At 46.2% G+C, this 7955-nt stretch overlaps 1 protein-coding gene across 1 annotated transcript in view; it reads left to right on the top strand.

Annotated features, from left to right (window-relative positions):
• The window catches only part of SLC35F3 (solute carrier family 35, member F3), a 46316-nt gene that overhangs the window by 25354 nt on the left and 13007 nt on the right, over positions 1-7955 (top strand). The gene's annotated exons all lie outside the window — the stretch shown is intronic.

Genomic DNA, 7955 nt, shown 5'->3' with positions numbered 1-7955 from the left:
TGCTGGGGTCAGCCTTTAAGGACACCTGCTCACCAGTCAGTCTGCCAGGATGAAAATACTTACAAGTGCCTCCAACACCCTGGCTGTGTCAACATGCTCCTTGAACTGGGTATTCCCTGCCCTCATCACTCCTTGATGAACTCAGGGGGAAGAGATGATGCAGTGCAGTCTTTAAACAGCAATGGTCATCTTCAGTTTTGATGACCAGACACAGTGAATCAGTGTGATGTTTGCTTTGGGCAGGAAGGCTGTTTAAAGGTCAGAGTTACAGAGCTCCATTAGGAATTCCCAGTTTCATTGTTGGGCTTTTTTGAACTCTTGAGTAAATACTGTCTGGTCACTTGCTGCTGCTCATTTTGTCAGCTTGCTCCATAACTTCATAAGCATTGTCATTAGCTACAATACGGATTGTTAACTGTTCCTCATACCGTGCCATGGCTGCCTGCACCTGGTGCTGTTGGAGCTGATGGTTCTTTCTCTATACTCCATTTGGACATGGCAGCAGGTCCCAGCATACTCTTCCTCCATTACACCCCTGTGTGCAAATGGACCAGTTCCTTCCAGCTCGTCCTCCAGCCCTGCCCCAAACACCAGCAGGAACCGACCCTCTGCGTGCACTGTGGACATGCCAGTAACCCCCAGGCAACTGTGAGGCTTTCATTCCCCTCACTGTCCCTTGCAGCCTTAGGCACTGCTGCTGTTGAGTGGAATGTCTGGTCTAAGTACCTCCTGGCCTCTGCTCTGGTGGGCTCTGACAAAGATTTGAGGCCAATCCTGAGTGCTATACCAGACCTAGTCAAGGGTTGCATCTCCCTATGGGCTCAGTAATGAGGTGCTCCATGAAACAGCATAAGTAAAAAGCTCATCTCTGTGTCCAAATGTGATGCCTTCCTGGTCTGTGGCTGTTTGGAGCTTACACTTAGCAACAGTCTTACATTTTATTTGTATAATGGTGGTTGTCTAGAAGTGTCTAAAGCACTTCAGGCTCTGGGTACCTCTAGGGTGTAAAGGCAGAAAGTGTTGGTTAATGCATCACGTGATAATTTCATCTGTCTGATCGCTGAGTGCATGTTGTCATATTAAAAGCTTCTTCTTGCCAGGAGTACTTGCTGCATTTTCCAAAGTGGCACATCCCCTCTGGCTGGCTGGAAGACCCACAAATGCCAGCATGCCCCATGCAGCAATCTGAAGGCACAACTTCAGTAGGACCACCAGTCTGCTGTAATAACACACCCTGGAGTGGGCTCAGCTCACCCTGGTGCTCATGGACAGGTGTGACTCTGCAGGAAATCTGTTGCAATGTCTGCTCACACTGCTACAGCCGTTGCTGTTCCTCTGAATTGTCAGCAGCGCAGTACTGCTGCTGCGCGACGTTACCCTAAGCTTCCCATGCCCCATCCGAGATGGCTGGTGGTCCTGCAACCACAACAAGAAACAGCCACCTAGATGCAAAGCTCTGTAGTAAGTTGATGTGCAAAAATTAAATGAAATATTCATCTTAATGTGATCCACTTCCTGCAACCTTCACTGCTGTCATATATGTAAAAGCTATAGAGCATATCCTAGGACTACTGCTCTTCACTGGAAATGGACTGAGGCAAACCGAACAAGTTTACCTCCCTAGGCACAGCAAACTGTGGGATGAAGGACCATGCCACAGGAGAAGCTGCAGACTTTTCCCTTGCTTGTGCAGCCCAAGACTCTCACCCTGGTGTTTTGCTAAGGCAAAACACATTCACAGTATGTGAATCTTCCCTGTGGTTTGGTCTCGTTCTTAAATGTTAGTTTAAACAGCCTCTTGTTAAGGCTTCTGCATTTGTGCTAAGACTTGTCTTGAAAATGTGTATTCAGGTGGTTTGTAAGATTTGTATTATTTGCTTCTTTTGGAGCCATTCTGGTATATTATGTAAATCCATAGCTAAGCATTTCCTGGGACCATTTATTGTGCAAACTCCTAGTTTGGCACATGTGAAGTGCGGAGCAAAAGCAATTGCTTCTGTCTCTGTAATTCAGAGATCAGTTTGAAGATTTTTCATTTCATTTAAGAATTTAATTCGTTTCGTTCATTTTCTCATTCCATTGCCTATCAGAGTACATTTTCTGCAAAATGAGCTGGAAACTCCCAGAACAGATAAAAGTTTAAAGGCAGAACATCAGCTCCAAATCAAGTGCAGAAACAAGTAATGGTCAGTCACAGACATTTAAAAGTGGCAGCTGGACACTTGATTGGTTTATATGGTAATTTCTTGCATTTAATAACATGCTTACAGAAAAATATGCATGGGACAATGGGCACCAACAAGCCACTAGAGTAATTTAGGTAAGACACCCCTTGTATGTGACTCTAGAAACCAGTGCTGTCACTAGAGCTGATGTTACCTGCTGGGCTGCAGGGCTGCTGTTTCCCATTAGGCAGGGTATAAGGAGAGACCAGAGGGCCAGGGTCTGCACCCCTAATTTAGTTCCCAGCACAAACAGTCTGGATTTGATAAGCACAGACATCTCTGAGGAGCAACAGGTCCTTGACTACAGGCTGCAGCATTCCTCAGTAGGCAGTGCAGGTAGCAGGGCAGGAAAGAGGCACCAGCACACCCAGGACAGGTCTTGGACCTCTGCCCCATGGAAGCTGAGAAGCTTGTGCCCTCCCAGCACTGGGAAGCAGTTTTCTTTAGGAAAGCTGGAGGCAGGGGTATACAGGTTTTGTTGTAGGAGCCTTGGACCAGCAGGGCAATAAAAGCCATGGCAGGAGTCCCAGGCACCTTTCTGCAAAGTGCTGAGGCCAGCGGATTTATTCACAGCACTTTATGATCTGGGAACACCACAGGAGCCTCTGTGCAACTGTTCTGCTGGCATGCAAACCTGTGGTGACTCAGGAAAAAGGCGCTCGGGGACTGTCTTGATAAGTAACAGGAGCTGGCTATAAAATAAACACACAGGAAAAGCAAATCTCCATCTCTCTGAAGGTGAACCAACAGGCTGCCCTCATCCTGCCTCTTTAAAACACCCAGCGACTTTGCCTGTCCGTGCCCCAGCTTGCACATCTGTAAAATGGGTCACCCTTTGCTTGCACTGCTTTGAAATCCACCCACCTGAGAGTGATTTTGTCATGACTCCCCTTTGGGTCAGAGCTGGCTCAAGGGGGAGGAAAGTGGAGCTGAAGGCATGATCCTGTTTTCTGGGAAACAAGATGTACTTTCCTAGAGAACATTTTCCTTCCCACTACAGCCAGGGCATCTTGTCTGGCTTCTTTGCTTTTGCTTACTATAACTGGCTTGCAAGTCCTCCCAAAAGACATGGCATGACATTTTAGTCCATGTCTTTTTTTTTTTTACATTGAACAGAAAATGTAAGACTGTTGCACATCTGCAGATTATTTATCCATGCAGACATAATCAGTGCAGGGATTAGCAAAAGATGTTTTGCCTGCCAATCTCTAATCAAGAAGACAGATTCACTGGCATGGTGGTGGCTTTGCTGTGCTCCAGGAAGATGATGCTCACTCTGCTGAAAATTAGGAGCAATTTAGCCAAATTCAATTTGCAGGTACCTTGCAAGGTCAAAGTAAGAAGCATGGTCTACAAAGAAAGGAGATCACTCACTAGGAGCAACAGCAGATCCAAACTTGGTTTGGAGGAGAAGGCTCCAGTATGACAACTGAGACAATGAAAAAACTCTAACAAAAGTTAACAGTCTGGAAAGCAGAAATAACCATCTTGTGCAAAGTATTCCCTTAGGATGTGTATTCCTCCCAGAAATTTTCTGCTTTGCTGCATCTTTCCCAAAGATGTAATGGCAGTTTCAATGGCTTACTAACCTTTCTGGCATAGGTTTGTTCTGCAGGCAGTATCAAGAGACCAAACCCCTGGCCTGGGGGAACACACTGTGTGTACTTTTTCTGTTTGTTTGTTGTTTGGGTTTTTTTCCAAAATAGGGGCAAAAGGCATTCACAGAATCACAGAATCATTAAGGTTGGAAAAGACCTCTGAGATCACCAAGTCTAACCTGTGACCTAACACCACCGGGTCAACTAGACCGTGGCACTAAACACTTCCAGGGATGGTGACTCCAATGCCTAATTCCTTCCAGTATTGGCAGAATTTTATAAATTCATTTGCATGAGGTTCAAAGCAGTGGAGAAACATCCCAATTACCTAGCAATGGTTAAAGACAAAACAGACAGTGAGTGGAAAGTGAATAGTGGTAAATATGTGAACTCCGAGGGGAAAAAAATGGAGTTTTACTGTCATATTTTATTTGCAAATTTTATTTGACTGCAACACCTGCTTTCAATGTGATTAACTCTTAGTTAGCATGCAATTTTGGCACTTAAAACTTCTGATTTACTTCACTGGGGATGCTTGGTTCCAGTGATGGAGGTATTTTGCTAGTATTGTGCTGGAGGCATGTCTAATGGAGTAGAGCTAATCTGCCATTTGCTGGGTTAATGAAGATACACACTAAAAAGATTATGAGGAAGAACAAGAACTAGTATGTGAAAGATTAAGAAATCATCAAACAATTTAGAGTAAAAACACAATCAGAAGGCATTGCTGTGCCTTAGGCTTTTCTGTAGTATCTTTCACCCCAGCACAGCTCCTGTAGTACCGTAGCAGCTACATGCTGTTCCCAAGTGATATTATACATTTCCTTCAGGCCAGGTTGTTAGGCCACCCTGTGACAAGAAGCAGGGTACCAGAATTTGGGATGAGATCACTGGTACATGAAACCCAGCCTGTGCCAGTCAGGACTTGCTAAGCCCTGCTTGGGGGCTGTTACTGCAGAGAGCTTGTGCCACAGTGGCAGCAAAATGGCTTCAGGTGTGCTGTGTAGTGCCCATTGCTTTATTTTATACCTACAAGCAGGGATCCATCTGGACCCATTGGTGTCTTCCCATGGATAGGATGCCCTGAAAGCCAGGCAGCTGCATCTGCTCCCAGATGCCACCCATCCCAGTTGGCATCCCAAGGAAGAGGAGTGTGACCAGGCCATGTTTCTGCCCCTCTTTCTCACCTGCACCATCCCCTCACCCTGACACACAGCAAGGATGCTCTCTGCAGCAACAGCCCATGGCAAGCACATCCACTGTGTAACATCTTGCTGGAAACACTTCCCAATGGTCACCTGTAACCAGGCTGCAATGCTCTCAGTTCACATGTAGACCTCCTCCCCACAGTGTAATCCTGCCATTTATTTCAGTCATGAGCCTTCAGATTGCCTGTGAACATGGATATGACACTTCTGGGTGGAATCAAGCTTTGCTGTATTGCTGCTGCAGCAATTAAGCCAGTACATTTCCCTTCCAGTATCCTTCCTTTGACATTTCCATTCCAGTCTTACATAGACCTTGGCTGCTGCATAAATGCCTTGCATTTATTTTTTAAACCAACTGCTGTGATAACAGTGGAGCACTAGCTCCATGATGGCAGAATCAAGGAAAATAATGCAGGAAGATAGTTAATCTCAGAAATAAGGACATTATGCCCTGCAACACCACAGCTCCTTACTGTCTGCTGACACCTTCTCTGGAAAAAGCCCAGCAGTTACTCCTTACATAGTGCATTACACAGAGCTAGGGAGAGATCATCTCAGCAGGGTGGCTCTGCAGGGCTTCCCTGCCCAGGAGGAGCCATGCTTGGCATGACCTGGGGATGCACAGGGCCAGGGCACACCTGAGCTTTGCATCAGCTTTTCCCTATGGCCTATCTGGGCATTGTCCACACCCGAAGTCCCACTGCTCTGTGAGCAAAGCAGTGTGATCCCAGCAAACAAAATCATATCTGCAAGTGAGCAGCAAGGCAGCTTTTGGGTTGAGGTGATAGGCAAGAGCAGCAGGTGCAGGATTTCCAGTACTGCAGGGCAAGAGTAGGTTTGGTCTGTCTTTGATAACAATTTCTCTTTTAACACAGCAGGTGACATTTCTCCTTCCAGACATGCCCTGGATGTGACTGTGTCTGTGCTGGGCCCAGAAATTAGTGGACAGCAGGAGCAGCTGTGTCCAAATGTTCTGTTGAAATATTTAAGTTGAAGGTTGTTTTTTCTGGAGTCATCTTTGTTTTGGGCTTAGAGTGTAGGTTATATCACAGTCTTGCCTTGCTTCCCATAATTATTTAGCTACCATTACTCACTGACAACTCTCTCCTCATCAGACACTTCCTGGTACTTCTTCACAAGCTGTGCTGTGGCAACAAGGAAAAATCAGTTTTCCTAATATGCAGTAGCAAACCTGGAGAGGTCTATTGTATCACACTGAGTCATTCTGGTGCACAAAATATACCACTTCTTTTTCCCTGATGCTCCTCAGACTTCACTGAAGATGCCAGGTCCAAGAAAACCATCTAATCCATCTGCTAACCCTGCAAAGAGCCTGCAGAGCAGAATTGTACCCATTTTGAACAGCAGGGCTCAGTGTTGATGTGGGTGCATGTCTGGTAGCACCCTGCACAGCCCTAGGTGTCCCTTGGGAGAAGCTTCCTTACAGCTGTGTTGGATAGGGAAAGCTCTGCCATAAAGAAGTCTCTTCTGGAAGCTGGAGCCAGCCTACAAGCAGCAATTCACACTTGGTGAAACCAGCTAAAACATCTAAAAGGAAACCTTATTGTATAGGCCAGTGAGAGCAGACTCGCAGACTGGAGAATAGAGCTCAGGATCCTGATCCATGCCAGGGCAAGGCTGTCCTTTGGGGCATCATGGCATTACACTGGTCCTTCAGGGATTGGGGGCTGTGGTATCTACTAAACAAGAATCAGGCCCACAGTACATGCTTCTACTGTATATGAAATAGCGGTAGCCAATTCTGTATGTAGGGAACAGGTTTTTGGCAGGAGGAACATTTTTTCCCCCAGAATTAATCCCAATATAAATTCTATTTTAGTCCTTTCATTTGGCCATGGCCTTCCTGTCCCTCTCATACTAATCTTGCTTAACATCATTTAATTTAAACTGTGCCTGTGTTTTTTGTTTTCAGAGCATTAGCCTGGCTGGTTGTGACACCCTGGCAGTCAAACCTTCTCCAGTGTCTTAAGAAGCAGGTTTAAGCCTTTAATGAAGTTCAGGACTGGCTTTTTCAATGTGTCTGTGCTTCCCTGTGTCTCCTGTGGCAAGTGGCTGGTACAGACAGTGCTGTGTGTCACTGAAGGACAGACTTGAAGTGGGTATAGTGTTTGTGGAAGGAGAGTGTGGATCCAGGCCACATGCTGAGCACAGGCAGCATCTGTCAGGGCCATGAGCATCCGCAAACAGCCCTGCATGGCTCCAGCAGGTGGGAAATGGGGCTGTGGTTTGTGGTGGAGAGAGGCAGCTCTTTTACTGTTACAGAGAGGTAGCTAACAGGTTTGGCAGGGAATAGGCTGCTGCCAGCAGGCAATTTCACAGAGGACAAGGAACATTGATGTGCTGGCTGTGACACTGAGTGGAACAATGCATAACCAGCAGCTCAAATGAAAGTGTCCACACACAGCAGCCAAAGCACAGGGTCATCACATCCAGAGATGGGCAAGTTCTGCATAGTTATGACTCAGTACAAGGGACTGGTAGGCAACAAAATCCAATAAACACATAAATGTGTTTTCTGTACCCTGCAGCCTTCTACCTGCTGCAGCAGAGGGGCTGTAGGCAGATGTAGAATTCTGTGATGGGAAGATCTGATTACGTTCTGAGCGTGGACAGGTTTCTTTAGTTAATTTCTGGGTACAGCACTGTCTTCTGAGAAAGTGTTTCAAAATCACACTTTCATCAGAGTCCAAATAATGAGCTTTCCATGCCCAGTCTCAGGAAACAGCTTGAAATTCAAGGCAGCAGTGAAAACCTATTTGTCCTTCATTGTCAGACGGGAATTTAATTTTGCTCAGATTTTCTTTAAACACCCCAGTAAAGTACTTCAGGGCCTCAGGGGTTTTGCAGGTTTGAAAGCAAGCGATAGCAGCGCAGGCCAGGGCACCATGCTGGCTGCCCCCGCA

This window comes from Acanthisitta chloris, unplaced genomic scaffold, assembly GCF_000695815.1.
Source record: "Acanthisitta chloris isolate BGI_N310 unplaced genomic scaffold, ASM69581v1 scaffold32537, whole genome shotgun sequence".
Taxonomy (NCBI): domain Eukaryota; kingdom Metazoa; phylum Chordata; class Aves; order Passeriformes; family Acanthisittidae; genus Acanthisitta; species Acanthisitta chloris.
This window is presented reverse-complemented; position numbering and strand designations above follow the sequence as displayed.